This window comes from Tamandua tetradactyla, chromosome 6 (assembly GCF_023851605.1).
Source record: "Tamandua tetradactyla isolate mTamTet1 chromosome 6, mTamTet1.pri, whole genome shotgun sequence".
NCBI lineage: Eukaryota > Metazoa > Chordata > Mammalia > Pilosa > Myrmecophagidae > Tamandua > Tamandua tetradactyla.
Genome location: NC_135332.1, coordinates 126,467,909 through 126,481,457, shown reverse-complemented (window position 1 = coordinate 126,481,457; position 13,549 = coordinate 126,467,909). Strand labels below are relative to the sequence as shown.

The 13,549-nt window shown below is 33.1% G+C and overlaps 1 long non-coding RNA gene across 4 annotated transcripts in view; it reads right to left on the bottom strand.

Moving 5' to 3' along the window:
- LOC143686350 (uncharacterized) overlaps nt 1-13,549 on the bottom strand; it is a 158,722-nt gene that overhangs the window by 45,945 nt on the left and 99,228 nt on the right. For 3 of the 4 annotated variants that reach the window (XR_013177077.1, XR_013177080.1, XR_013177079.1), the window contains one exon: nt 10,332-10,412. The exons of the other annotated variant lie outside the window; for it this stretch is intronic. This is a non-coding gene — a long non-coding RNA (uncharacterized LOC143686350). The remainder of the gene's footprint in view (nt 1-10,331; nt 10,413-13,549) is intronic. 4 annotated transcript variants of the gene reach the window in all.

The following is a 13,549-nucleotide window of genomic DNA, read 5'->3' as shown; positions in this document are numbered from 1 at the left end:
TTCAAATAGATAATAAGTAAATAAATCTTTCTGGGATTTGGACTGGGATTGAGTTAAGTATATCTATAAATTAGCAGTTACCAAGACAGTCATTGATAACTGACTTCTTACCAATAATGAATTGTTTTTCCTAATGCACAGCTTGTAGTGTTCAACATAGGTTGACTAATAAATAAAAATGGGATACATTCTCTCCTCAATTATCTGAAAGAATTAGACAAAATTGGTATGGTAATGTTATAATATTTTGATAGAGTGAACCAAAAAGTTACCTATGCTTGCAGTTGTCTTCATTTTAGTGATAATGAATTTAATTTTTCAAACAGCTCAGTGTCTGTATTTTCTAACTTGTTTCTTATGTCAATTTTGTAAAAGTTTTGAATTATTGAATGTATTAACATAAATTTGTTCATACTATTAAGATTAATTAATTTTACTGTTGCTGTATCTAGCATCCATTATGAATCAGTTATATGCCACGTGTCCTGAAACCTTTTATTTACTAAATTTTAATTTTTTAATAATTTTAAATGCCCATGAAATGGCAAATTAAAATGTACAGTTAGTTCTGTGTACATTTAACTCAGTGTCACTTAAGGGCAACAGTTTGCATAACTATGGTACAATATCAAAACTATTAAATCGACACTGACAACAATCCACAGAGCTTATTCAAATTTCACTGCTTCTATATGGATGCTATTGTGTATGTGGATGGATGGTTTTATGTGTGTGTGTGTACATACATACATATACATATATATATATATCTACATCTCCATCTCTTTCTATTTATATACAGTGCTATGCAATTTGATAATGTGTATATTTGTGTAACAACCACCACAATCATATAAATTATTTTTATTATTTATGTCTGTATGTTCAGCAATGGTGTCTCCACTTTCATTTCTGATATTGGCGCTTTACATTCTCTGTATATATAGCTATCAGTCTATGTAGGGGTTCAACAATTTTCTCTATCTTTTCAAAGTACCAGCTTTAGCATCAGTGGTTTTCTCTACTATTTGTAAGTTCATTTTAAAATTTCAATTGTATGTGACCTGATTTTTGCCATTTCTTTTCTTCTGCATACTTTGGCTCTATTTTTCTTTTTTTTTTTCTAACCTCTTACCATGAACAATAGATAACGATAAGAAGCTGTTTTTGTTTTTCCATATAGCTCTTCTCTACTAAACAGGGTGTGCTACTATTGAGAATTAAGTTATTTTGGTTACTTCTATGTGTTCCCAGTTCTTACTGCTTCTTTCAGATACTAGAATCTGGTGGTTTATCTATTTTTTTCTCCGTGCTGTAGTAAGAGTGCCGATCTTTTGTTTCCTTCTATATTGTAACTGATAACTGTTCTATTTTTCACTTAACACTATATTTCAGGTTCCTTCCATGAATCTATAATTTAATCTAAGTGATGACTCATGTTTGTTGCACACATCATGCTTCAATAATCCTTTTCCCTAGTTTTGAACTATAAACTGGCACACAGTCTTTACTGCCACCCTCAATGCTATATGACAAACTTCCTTACACGTCTCTTTATGACTTTCATTAGCTTGCTTTTGGGATGATTTTTTTTTTCCCCAACTACTTTCTCAGAAAATCATGAGAAACATAGCCTGAATTATTCTTGTAACTTCTGCTTTATTGTGTATTTTCAGAGTGTCCTCAGATTTTCTGTTTCACCTGATCTTGAACTCCTAGCTCCTCACTTTGCCTCGGCCACTAACAGTAGACTTCTCCTAAAAGGCCACATGTTTCCTCCATCTATGAGAGGACTAAAACTTTTCTTTTCTCTCTAGTATTCCTTCTAGTTCCTGGCTCCATTAAGAAGCCACATTACAGGACCTTTAATTTGCCTTCCTCAGCATCTGCCAAAAGTTCTAAATGAAGCTTTGTCTAATATGAGACAGAAAATGGGGAAGAAAGAAGATACATTATTTTCTTTTCCCCCTTGTAGTTTCCATGGTGAAGATTTTCTTAGACCTTTGTCCAGAGACTTGTAAAATTGCAACTGCCAAGCAATCCACTATATCCCATCTGTGGCTCATTAGGAAGTGGCCAGTGCGTCAACACAATATTTGACCTCCTTCCCATATGTTCCGACTGTGCTTCCCTTCTCCCTCTATTTACAGTCCAGTATCATCGCTCAAATAAAACTCTAACGCTCATTCTTTGCCTTAGATTCTTTCTTCTATAGAACTGGGAAAACATAGTGTTTCATAGTGTAGTCAGCACAACTTGGTTTTGTCACTTCCTATAATATGGTTTTTGAAAATCATTTTATCTTTTAAGCATTTGCTTCTTATTCTGTAAAGTGAAGACATAAATAATTTCATGATGATATCAGTTCAGTTAGAGGAGGCTTAGATAGGAGATAACTAGTGCAGGCTGATAAGTCTGTCCCCAAGTGCTCCCAGCCTGGACTTTGTATCCTGTCATTCATTCCTGTGTGCTAGCAATTATAACACATGGTGACAGGTCCTAGGAAAGACCAGAGCCTGAGGCAGGGAGTGAGAGAGGGTATTAGCCCATTGAAAAGCTAGTGCTCTGAGAAAACCAGCTGTAAAGAAAGAAAGGCATTCTGCAAATAAGGAAAAATGAAGCAGACATGCAAAAGAAAAATTGAGAGACAAGAGAGTATGTGATGGAAATGTTACCTGACATAATTGTTGATAGCTTACGTTCCCAGTAAGAATCAGGAATTACTGTTCTGGTTTCCCATGAGCTAACTCAGTTTTCTTCAAATAATTCCCATTCTCCATTTTTTTCCTGTAGCAGATTTGCTATAGATATTTATTTGCAATCAGATTTTAATTGACATAATCGCTATCATTTTTCTAATTTTAACATTTTTTTCTTATCATATACCTGTTTAAGATATGATAAGGTCTTGCCTTAGCTGTTTAGCTATTTTAGTAAAAGATTTTTCTTTTCATTTCAAGCATAGTGTTTATATATGACTGTAATGAATTATTACTAGTCTGTGAAGTCAGGTACTATGATTGTATGTAGAATTCTTTATATCTCAAGAATAATACCTAGAACATATTTTATACTCAATAAATATTCATTTGATTAATTGATTGGTATACAGAATATATATGTTTGAAGAACTCAGTGGGTTCACTTTGTATAAAATTTGGCCAAAATAAGTCCATCTTACAACTTCATCAGTAACAGAGGTAGAGATGAAAGTAAATCTATGGAGAGCTAATATATTTACATTTTTGATGATTATGCCTGAGGCTTGATATAGCCTTTAAAATATAAACAAATGTCAGAAAAAATGTTTTGATAAACTTTGCATTAGTACTGAATAAAAACATTTTCTCTCTTTCTCCTATGGATCAATAGTCTGAAAGGTTAACATGCACTTCTTTGCATAGTAACAAAAGCCAAAAGCACTGGCAAAGCTTCAAAATCAATACACATATTGGAGAACAGCAGAAATTCATGGCTACAAGAAAAAAATTGAAGAAATGACATAAAATACCAATTATTGCTATCAAGTTAAACAAGATAACATGGAAGAAAACAAAATTTATCGTGGGTTAGTGGCTTACAAAGAGATCAAACATTTCAAATGGGACCACCTATTGCTGCAAAGGTTATTTCTTTTTTTCTTTCACTGCATTTTCACTGCAGTATTAAGTTTCATCAATCCTATGATTCTATCACTTAAGTCAATGTCTAACTAATTCCTCAACTACTGTAAGGCAAATGGCATCATTAGCATTTCTATTACATTTTTATATTTAATATTTTAAAATGTATTATTATAATGTTACTTTGTAATTATTTCATGTTCTATAAGTAACTCTCCTGGTTATTAATAAATTTTTTTTTTTTACTTTCTTCATATGCCTATAGTAATGAACGTTAATTACTGAATATTCCCCAAATCCTTGCTTCCTTTGTCATTTTATTGGCATGTATTTATATGTAAATTTGTATTTGTGTCCTGTGTGTGTGTGTGTGTGTGTGTGTACAAAAGAGAATGTGTGTGTGAGTGTGTGTGTGTACAAAAGAGAATGTTTAAGTTAGACACATTTTTACATTGTATAAGGAAGGGACTTATCCAGTGAGTCTCATGATTCCATATCATGCTATAACAATTTTCAAGCTCAAGTTTTCCAAATATCACTAACTCTTAAAAAGTCTATGATTGAAAAAGATAACTTTGATCATTATGAATCAAATGTAGAAATTAACTATAAAAAATTCACATTGTTAAAATGTGAAATACTTATATTTTAAACTTATGTTTAAAACAAACATGGCTACCTAAAACTAAATTATAGATTTACTAATTAATATGTGGATTAAAATACTGCCAAAATAAAAATAAAAACTCAAGAAACAATTGTGGAGTTTTTCACAAAGGAAGAATTTTATACACAAACAGTAAGAACTTTTTTTAAATAGTGAATGACTGGACTGTGCATTAATAAATGCGCAGATGTGTTCATAAATATATGCATGAATGAATGTATAGATGAATAAAATATTGAATTAAAACTAGTCAATTTTGGGTTGAACAACTAGAGTTCCATTTTCTTTCCAGTAGCAAGATTAGATTTTGGAAAATCTAATATGCATATATGTATATATAACTGATAATACTGATGTGATTAAATCAGAGTTTATATCTATGTATTAAATACAAGGTTAGGGTACAATTAATTATGTAATAAAATAAATACATTTTTTGGTCAAAATATTTCATAACTTGATCAAAAAGGACTTATAGCAAAACTGAAGAGCCAGGAAAAATATCTAGATACAATGTTTTTTTAAAAAAGATATTATGAAAAAAATTTCCTCTACTATATAAATTGGATTAATAGAAGAAAACTTTCTAGTAACTCAAAAATGATAAGAAAGTCTATTCATTGTTTCAACTGTCTGCACCAATACATAAAAACAGGGTATAAAGAAAATTGACCTGATATTTTAACCTGAGAAAAATTCCAAGGTGTGGCAATATTATTTTCATGGCCAACTTATGTGGAAGAAGAAACCTTCAAAGCACTAACATGGTGTGGTGCAATGGTGGCTCAACAGGTAGAATTCTCTCCTGCCATGCCAGAGACCAAGGTTTAATTCCTCGTGCCTACCCATGTAAAAAAAAAAAAAATGCTAACATGCTATTAGGTTAAAGGAAGTGTTATTTTATATTGAGGAGATAAAAAACACTTGTCTGGAATTGCATCATCCTAGGAATCTGTGTATGGACTATCCTAGTGAAGAAAGATGAGTGGGAAACAGGAATATAGTGATGTGATAATAGTACAAGCTGTCTTATCAAGAGGAGGACATTTATAATGAAGTACAGATATAAGTAAACAGCCTGGTGTGAAGATGTAAAATTGTATGGCTGCTGGGAAAACAGTTTTGTGGTTCTTCAGAAAGTTAAACCTAGAATGACACAACAATTTCAATTATGGGTATATATACTAAATAATTGAAAACAAGCACTCAGACAGATATTTGTACACCAACGTTCATGGCAGTAATATTTACAATAGCCAAATGGTGGAAGCAACCCAAATGTCCATCGGGAGATGAATAGATAAACAAAATGTGGTATATCCATGCAATGAAATATTCTTCAAATATGAAAAGGAGTGGAGTTCTGATACATGTGACAACACAGATGAAATATATAGAAGGTACAAATTCATCAGACAAATTCATACAAGCTACTGGGAGCTGTGAGATGGGGAATTATTGCTTAATTGGTACAGATTTTCTGTATGGGGTGAAGAAAAGGTTCTGGTAATAAATGGTGGGGGTGCCAGCACAAGATTGTGAATGTAATTAATACTAATTAGTTGTATAATGGAATGTGATTAAAGGGAAATGTGGATTTATATATGCTACAAAAATAAAAATAAATAAAGTTTCAACATGGAAAATATTGAAGTACCATAGAGTTTAATCTGCCCCTGCTTTTCTCTCATCATCACTCAAACTAGCCTGGCTTTTGTTCACTGAATGGAAGGGTTTTTAGGATCCCAAAAAGGTAAGACTAGGTATAGTAATGGCAAGTCCTTCTACCACAGTCCTTGGACCAAAGGGTGGTCACAAGTCCAGTTTAGATATAAGAGGAGAGGAAGGAAATTCTAATTCTTGATGGGAATTGCTTCAAAGTCAGACTGCAAGAACAAGTGATATGGGGAGAGAAATAATAATGGTCATTTTTTCTCTCTGGCACACTGTGTCTTCAGGTCTCAATATGGACTGTCTGTTTACAGTAGCCACTAGCCATAGATGCCTATTGAAATTTAAATTAATAAGAATTAAATAAAAGTTAATTTTCAGTCTTTTAGTCACACAAAACACATTTCAAGTGCTTAATAGCTACATATGGCTAATGGATATGTTATTTGACCTCATGAAGTAGAGAGCTCTCTGCCATGTCAGAAAGTTCTATTGGACAGTTCTGGCTAGCAAAAGACAAGTGTAAGCATTGTGTTTTTATAATCTAAGATTTTTAAGTGGTTTGCATCTACATGTTATATCTACCCTTTCAGTATCTGAGTGCAGGCAATGCTGAGGCTCTGGGTTATAAAGGGACAGTGAGATGCAAAACATTTGTGTCCTTGTATGTTCATTTAGAGAAAACCTATACATTTACCAAAACGCCTGTGTTACATAAGCGTGATGCAAACTGCTTTGTTCTCTAAGTCACTAACAACCAGGGTTGTATTTATCACTATAGCCCTAACAAATGCAGTAGATGCTATGCTAAACAATGCACATTTCTACATCATTCAGTATCATAATAATCTTATGCCACTGGTACTAATTTGTGGCTGAAGAAACAGACTAGAAAAAGGTTTAAGTGACTTCTCCCAAGATAACAAAACTAGTAAAGGATTGGGCTAGCATTCAAAGTCAGGCAAGTAGGATCTCAGAGGTTGCATTTTCAAATCTGAATGTTATGTAAAGTATTCAAAATGTCAGTCTGACCATTGTTTCATAAATGACCACTGCTGCTACTATCACCACTACTTGTGCCACTATTTCTACCACCACCATCTCTACCATGACTGATCGCAGCTACTCTTAATTCTCTCATTATTCCTTTGCTGCTACCATTACTGATACTACCCAACGTCACTACCACAGAAAATTATAATATGGTTAAATAAAATATAGGCATCAAAGAACATGTATGTTGAATTAAAACAGATAGTAATGTTTCTTTCCTGTTTGCCTAAGTTACAGCTTGAGACTTTCCATTTTTGGTCAATAGATACTTGTATTAGCAATCTCTACCCACCCTCAACCCTCCAGCCCCAAACACAGTATAGGAGATTGTAGCTAAGAATGCAGGCTCAAGAATCTGATATATTATTTCAAGATCCTGGGGGGATTTGATTATTATTTCTGTGCCTCAGTTTCCTCATCTATAAGACACAATAATAATAGAGCTCTCTTCATAAGATTCTTATGATGATTAATTTGTTAACACATACAGAACTCTTAGGAAAGTGGCTTATTCAGATGACTAATCAAAGAATATCTTATATGCTTCAGAAAATTTGCACGAGATCTTCATTAATGTATCTTCCATTTTATGCTAACTTCACTAAATTTGATAAAACTTCTCAGAAGCCAGAATTTATTAAAAGGTCAATATATCATCATTTTGAATGTTCTATCAAGGAAGTAATAATCCTTTAATTATATTTCATCTATTTTAACTAACCACAAAATCCAGTATTAGCATATGCTGTTAATATAACAAGAGAATCAAATGTGGTAATAACAAGGATGAGTTTTCTAAATATAAGAAGAATATTTTTAAAATAACTCAATCTTTATTGTGTAGGAAATTCGATACTTTAAAAAATGTAAATAATTTACTGGGAAATGTTTATCACTCCTAAGTGAGTTTTTTTCCTCTCTGAAATTAATAGATGTATTTTTGTGAAGATCTGTTTTTGCCCTCCCAGCATCCCTTTCCTTAGCAAATTGTCCCTCTCTGATCTTTCTCATTCCCAGAGTAGTTATCAGCTCGGGGGAGACCCAAACTCCTTCTACCACAGGCAGCGTGGTGTGCATGTGATCCAAGCTGGGACTGCCATCACCACTGCGCCATGTGGACATGGAACATGGCTGGAGCTAAGTTTTCAGGTGACAGAGACCTTGAAGGATGCCTTCAAGTTACTTTTTAGATTCCTGGAGATTCCATCAAACCTGGTCTTATTTTTCATTTCCCACTGTGAGGATGAACTAGTCACAATCATTCCATGCAGTCTGTTCTCCTACTGTAGTTAATCAGCATCAGTTAGTTCCTTGTGTTCAAAGAATCCAAAAGATCCATTTGCAGAAACCTTACCCAACATGTGATGACTCTTGTTGATGAATATAAAATGAACTGGGTTTCATAATTTTTTTTGAAAATAAAGGCGAATGTAGATCATTTTTCTTCCTTTAAAAGAAAATATTTTGCCTGATACCTTCCAGCTATATTTCTAGAATATATTTGGACATCTATTGTTCTTACTTTTTCATAATTATTTTTGAAGATAAGTAGTCTATAAATCAACAAATAAGCTGACAAAACAGGAGAGAGGAGCATGTATAGGCACGAACAAGAAATAAGAGAGAAAATATTTCTCACTTTACTAAATATTCTCTTGCCTATGTACTTATTTAATTATACATATTTAATCAGTGTGAAAAACACATAGATTTAGGTTCAATTCAAGCACTACCAATTCTAAAAGGCAGTTATGATTTATAATGGATAACCGATGCCTCCTCTTCTTATTCCCAGTTGACTCATATGACCATTTATGACAATTAGGCTTTGCATGTGTTATACAGGCCGGAGGACACAATTTTTGGTAAAATTATGGCTTAATTTACAATAAATAGAATTTCTCAATAATGGTAAAGTAATGCTAAGGACAATAATATCATATAAAATGTATTGGATTAAGGTACCGCAATCTTTAAAGCAATGCCTCTCAACTGTTTTTCTTTCTGAACATACATGAATGAAAAGACATTCTCCTAAATAGCAACATTCTATACCAGTCAGGGTCATGGAAGTAAAATATAGCACCTTGAGCTGCTGCTAATGTTTCACCACTGGCCAAAACAATCAGGAAAAAAGAGGGCAAATGGCTTTACTTATGTAATTTTTATAAGTCAGCCACCTAGAATATGGAGCAGGGTGAAGAAGGGAGAAGATTGGCTAGAAAAAGAAATAGAAAATACTGCAAATGCCCTCAGCTGATTTGAAAGAATGTAGGTACCCCAGAAAAGCCATGTTTTAATCCTAATCTCATTTTTAAAGGCAGCCATTTCTTCTAATCCCTATTTAGCATTGCATATTTGAAACTGTAATTAGATCATCTCCCCAGAGATGTGATTTAATCAAGTGGTTGTTAAACTGGATTAGGTGGAGGCATGTCTCCACCCATTTGGGAAGGTCTTGATTAGTTCCTGGAGTCCTATAAAAGAGGAAACATTTTGGAGAATGAGAGAGATTTCTGAGAGAGCAGAGAATGACATAGCCATGAGAAGCAGATAGTCTACCAGCCAGTGACCTTTGGAGATGAAGAAGGAAAATGCCTTCCAGGGAGCTTTATGAAAGGAAGCCAGGAGAGAAAGCTAGCAGATGATGCCCTGTTCACCACATGCCTTTCCAGATGAGAGAGAAACCCTGACCCTGTTTGCCGTGTGTCTTCTCACTCTTGAGAGAAATCCTGAACTTCATTGGCTTTCTTGAACCAAGGTATCTTTTCCTGGATACCTTAGATTGGACATTTCTATAGACTTGTTGTAATTGGGACATTTTCTCAGCCTTAGAACTGTAAACTAGCAACTTATTAAATTTCCCTTTTATAAGCCATTCCATTTCTGGTATATTGCATTCTGGCAGCTAGCAAACTAGAACAGCCTCACTGCTAAAGTGAATGGATAAAATGGTTTCATATCTCCCAGATGATTTTCATTTTTATTTTAAGCTAGAAAACAAGTCTTTCCTTTCTTCCACTTAAATCACTGTACCCCATGTTAGAAAATAAATACTTCATTTCAAACGAATGTGTTAATTGGCATTCTGTCTATGACTTGAATCGAACTCTATTATTAAAGCAACTTTAATTTGTCTAAACATTTTCTACTTGTTTTTGCTCATTTGATAGTTTCTTATTAATTTCCAAAACTTTTGCTTCATATAAAAACTGTTTAACATCGGGTCTTTGGGAGGTTAAAATCAAAGTTAGGATATTGACTTAATAAAGTAAGTATAAAATAGTAAAAAGAAGATTATTTTAAAAGCTACTTACTATTTCTTCAAATCAAAGATGGCTTGATAATTGCCTTTCCCATTTCTTACCCTGACTTATCAATGACAGGAGACATTATCTCTTCAGAAAAAAAGACACATAAATGACTCTAAAAAGAATTATACTGAATGTTGTGAACAGAAACTATAATCTAAAAAATATCACTTATTTGCCCTTCTTGCTCATTATTTAGTTAAAATTTGATTACAGATAGTTAAAAAGTCAAAAGAGACAGTGTGCATATATACATTTTAAGTTCAAATATATATATATATATATATATATATATATATATATATATAAATAGCTGAACTAGCCACTATAAATATTGTATCCCAAAAAGGAAATAAAATCCCAATTAATAATAATGAATCCAAAATTAATATGCAATCAAATCCTCAGCTCTTTGAAAAAATTTGTCAGGTTTAAGGAAATGTGGTTTCAGACTTGGGGCCCTTAGTTGCAACTATAAAAAGGAGATTCTGACTCATGAAATCGAAAATATGTTTAGGTAGGTCATAGCTGAAGACCCAAGGTCAGATGCAGGCAAGCTGGAGTCTCAGCCAAAATTCTACCCCAGAATCTGTCCACTGAAGCTATTGTTCTTTCCTGTGCTGAATTCTAGGTGCTGTCAGGGCTGCCAACACCACTAGCTCTGCACCCTGCAGCCGTTGCCACTACCAGAGCTTCTGTTGCTCTGAAATCCAAGTATTGTGTAACTGCTGTCACCTTCATTTACAGGAGATATTACTGCATTCTTCAGGGCAGTACCAACCACTAATATATATATATATATTAGTTGGTACTATAATATATATATAGGTTGGTACTATATATATATATAGGCGTATCTTGTAGGCTGGTACTGGAATATACGTCTGTGCTCTGCGTGCAAGAGAGGATGGAAAGAAAATATCTGGTAATTACAGTGTCTATATCAGGAAAATGGACTCCCCCCACACACAAAAAAAAGGGTTGGAAATTTCCCTTACATAAGAAGGCCATTAGACATTGCAAAATCCAAACAATAAGGAAGACAAAGTTCATTACATCTGTGGGTACATAGTAATTTTTTTGAATAAACAAGCAAACAAATCCTCACACTATACTTTCCTTCTATTCTAATCAGATAGTCAATATTTGCTAAGTAAATGTATTGTGCTCATATATTTTTATGAATTTCTTATAAATGTATTAAAGCCAATACAAAATGTTGTATATTATACACTTAGATGCATATATGGTGTAGATGATACATATAACATATACACAAATATTTTTATAATTTTGAAATTTAAATTATTTATACTTTTCTCTTATTCACAGATTAGAAATGTACTAATTACAGCTAGATATGTTAGATTTTGCCTTATTTTAATATTTATAAAGAAAATGGATATTTAGTGGTTTGAAAAAGACAGTATCATTTCATGTGATTCATTTAGTTTTCTCATTTATAAAGAATAGAAAGCAACCAACAGTTATTTGGAAAGGTAAACCCCTGAAGTTACTTAACTTCTTTTCTCTAGAATGGATTTATGTGATACAACCTGCATGCATTTTATTCAAGAAAACTGAAAAGAAAGAAAAGTTTTTATTCTGTGCTCTTTATTTTTGTCGAATCTTTGGGAATAGACAGCGGAATGAGAAAGAGGTAATGCAGTGGGTGTGTATCACTTTACAAATATGCACTTGGGTCAAACTTCAGCACTGTGATGACATGATATGAAATGTAACAAAGAATATGCAGCATTTAGGGAAGTGGATGAGAGTTATCTTGGGAAGGAAATTTTCATTTTAATGTAAGAAAAAAAAAATTTTATCATGATAGATATAAAGTTAAGAAGCAAACCTAATACCTTTTTAATAAACATGTGAGGAGGCAGGTTACTTGTGGGTGTTTAGCAATGTGTCAGATCTTATTATCTGTACTGAAAATATAGCACTATTTTTCAAATATAGGGAGAAGAATTATGTGTGAAGCTTAATTCCAGTCAGCAAAGCTTTGGTATGTTAAAGCAAACCGATGGCAGTAAAGTCATTTAAACACAAATAACTTATGTGAGATGACAGTTCAGGAATTTAAATTGAAAAACAAAAGTACAGACTTCATTGGCAAAACTATAGACTTAGACAAATAAGAGGGTAATGGATAAGGAAGACAGCCCAGAATGCTTAAGTATTAGTCTCTGACATTCATTTGACATATTTTATCTTTTCTGCTCAAAAGCATACTATCCTTTAAGGCTCAAAGGCAGTTGTGTAGGTGTTCTCATACTATAATACCTAATATTCAAAACCCTCTGATATTTAAAAGCATGCCCAAATTTATAGTGACTGAAGAAATAAGAAATTGAGAAAATTCATCTTCAGATAATATCATCCATGGAGACGTATAATATGGCAATTGCACCGGGTTAGCTACTGATTTGAATTAAAGTTCATTCAATAATTCATCCATTATTCATGGATTTATTCATAAAAGACAATTGAGAGCCTATGATATGGCAAGAATTATGAATGAAAACAATGAATCAGACACTATGTCTGCTTTAAGGGATCTGCAGTTCAGTGGAGAATAATTACATTCAAGTAATAAGTGTTTGGGAGTGTAGAGGAAGATGACATACCCTAGAGAAGAATGTTTCCTACCATGAATCATTAGTGGCTCCTCACTATGTAATCACTGCTGCATCTGAATGTTTCTGCACTCTTATTTACATAACTTCGTAAATTGACTCCAAATCAAATTAAAGAAGCCTTCCCTGAGAAAGATGATAACCATGATGACAGATTGGATGTGTGTAATTTTTTTTCTAATCCAGGTAGATAAAGATGTGTAACATTACTTTTTTCATTTGTGTAACTTTTAGAAAGGTCTGACGTCCCAGATTTTGGGAAACACTAGTTTTGAGTGTACAGAAAGACATCCAGGAGAAAATGACATCCAAAGTTAGATTGAAAATGAAAACATAAGGATGATTCATTCACAAATTTGGAAAAAAGGCATTTAGGCAAAGAAGAAGGCAGGTTTGAAAGAAGAGTACATATAAATATGTAAAAAAGATGTTTTGCTATTGAACAAGGAAATGGATGTGGCTAGTATACAAGTTATTTATTGGTGGGAAGAAGCACAAAAGGAGAGAAAGGAAGGGTCAGACCTTAAATATTGTAATTTCTTTGCATTTTGCCAAAAGATCAAGAGTGCTGTTGCTCTG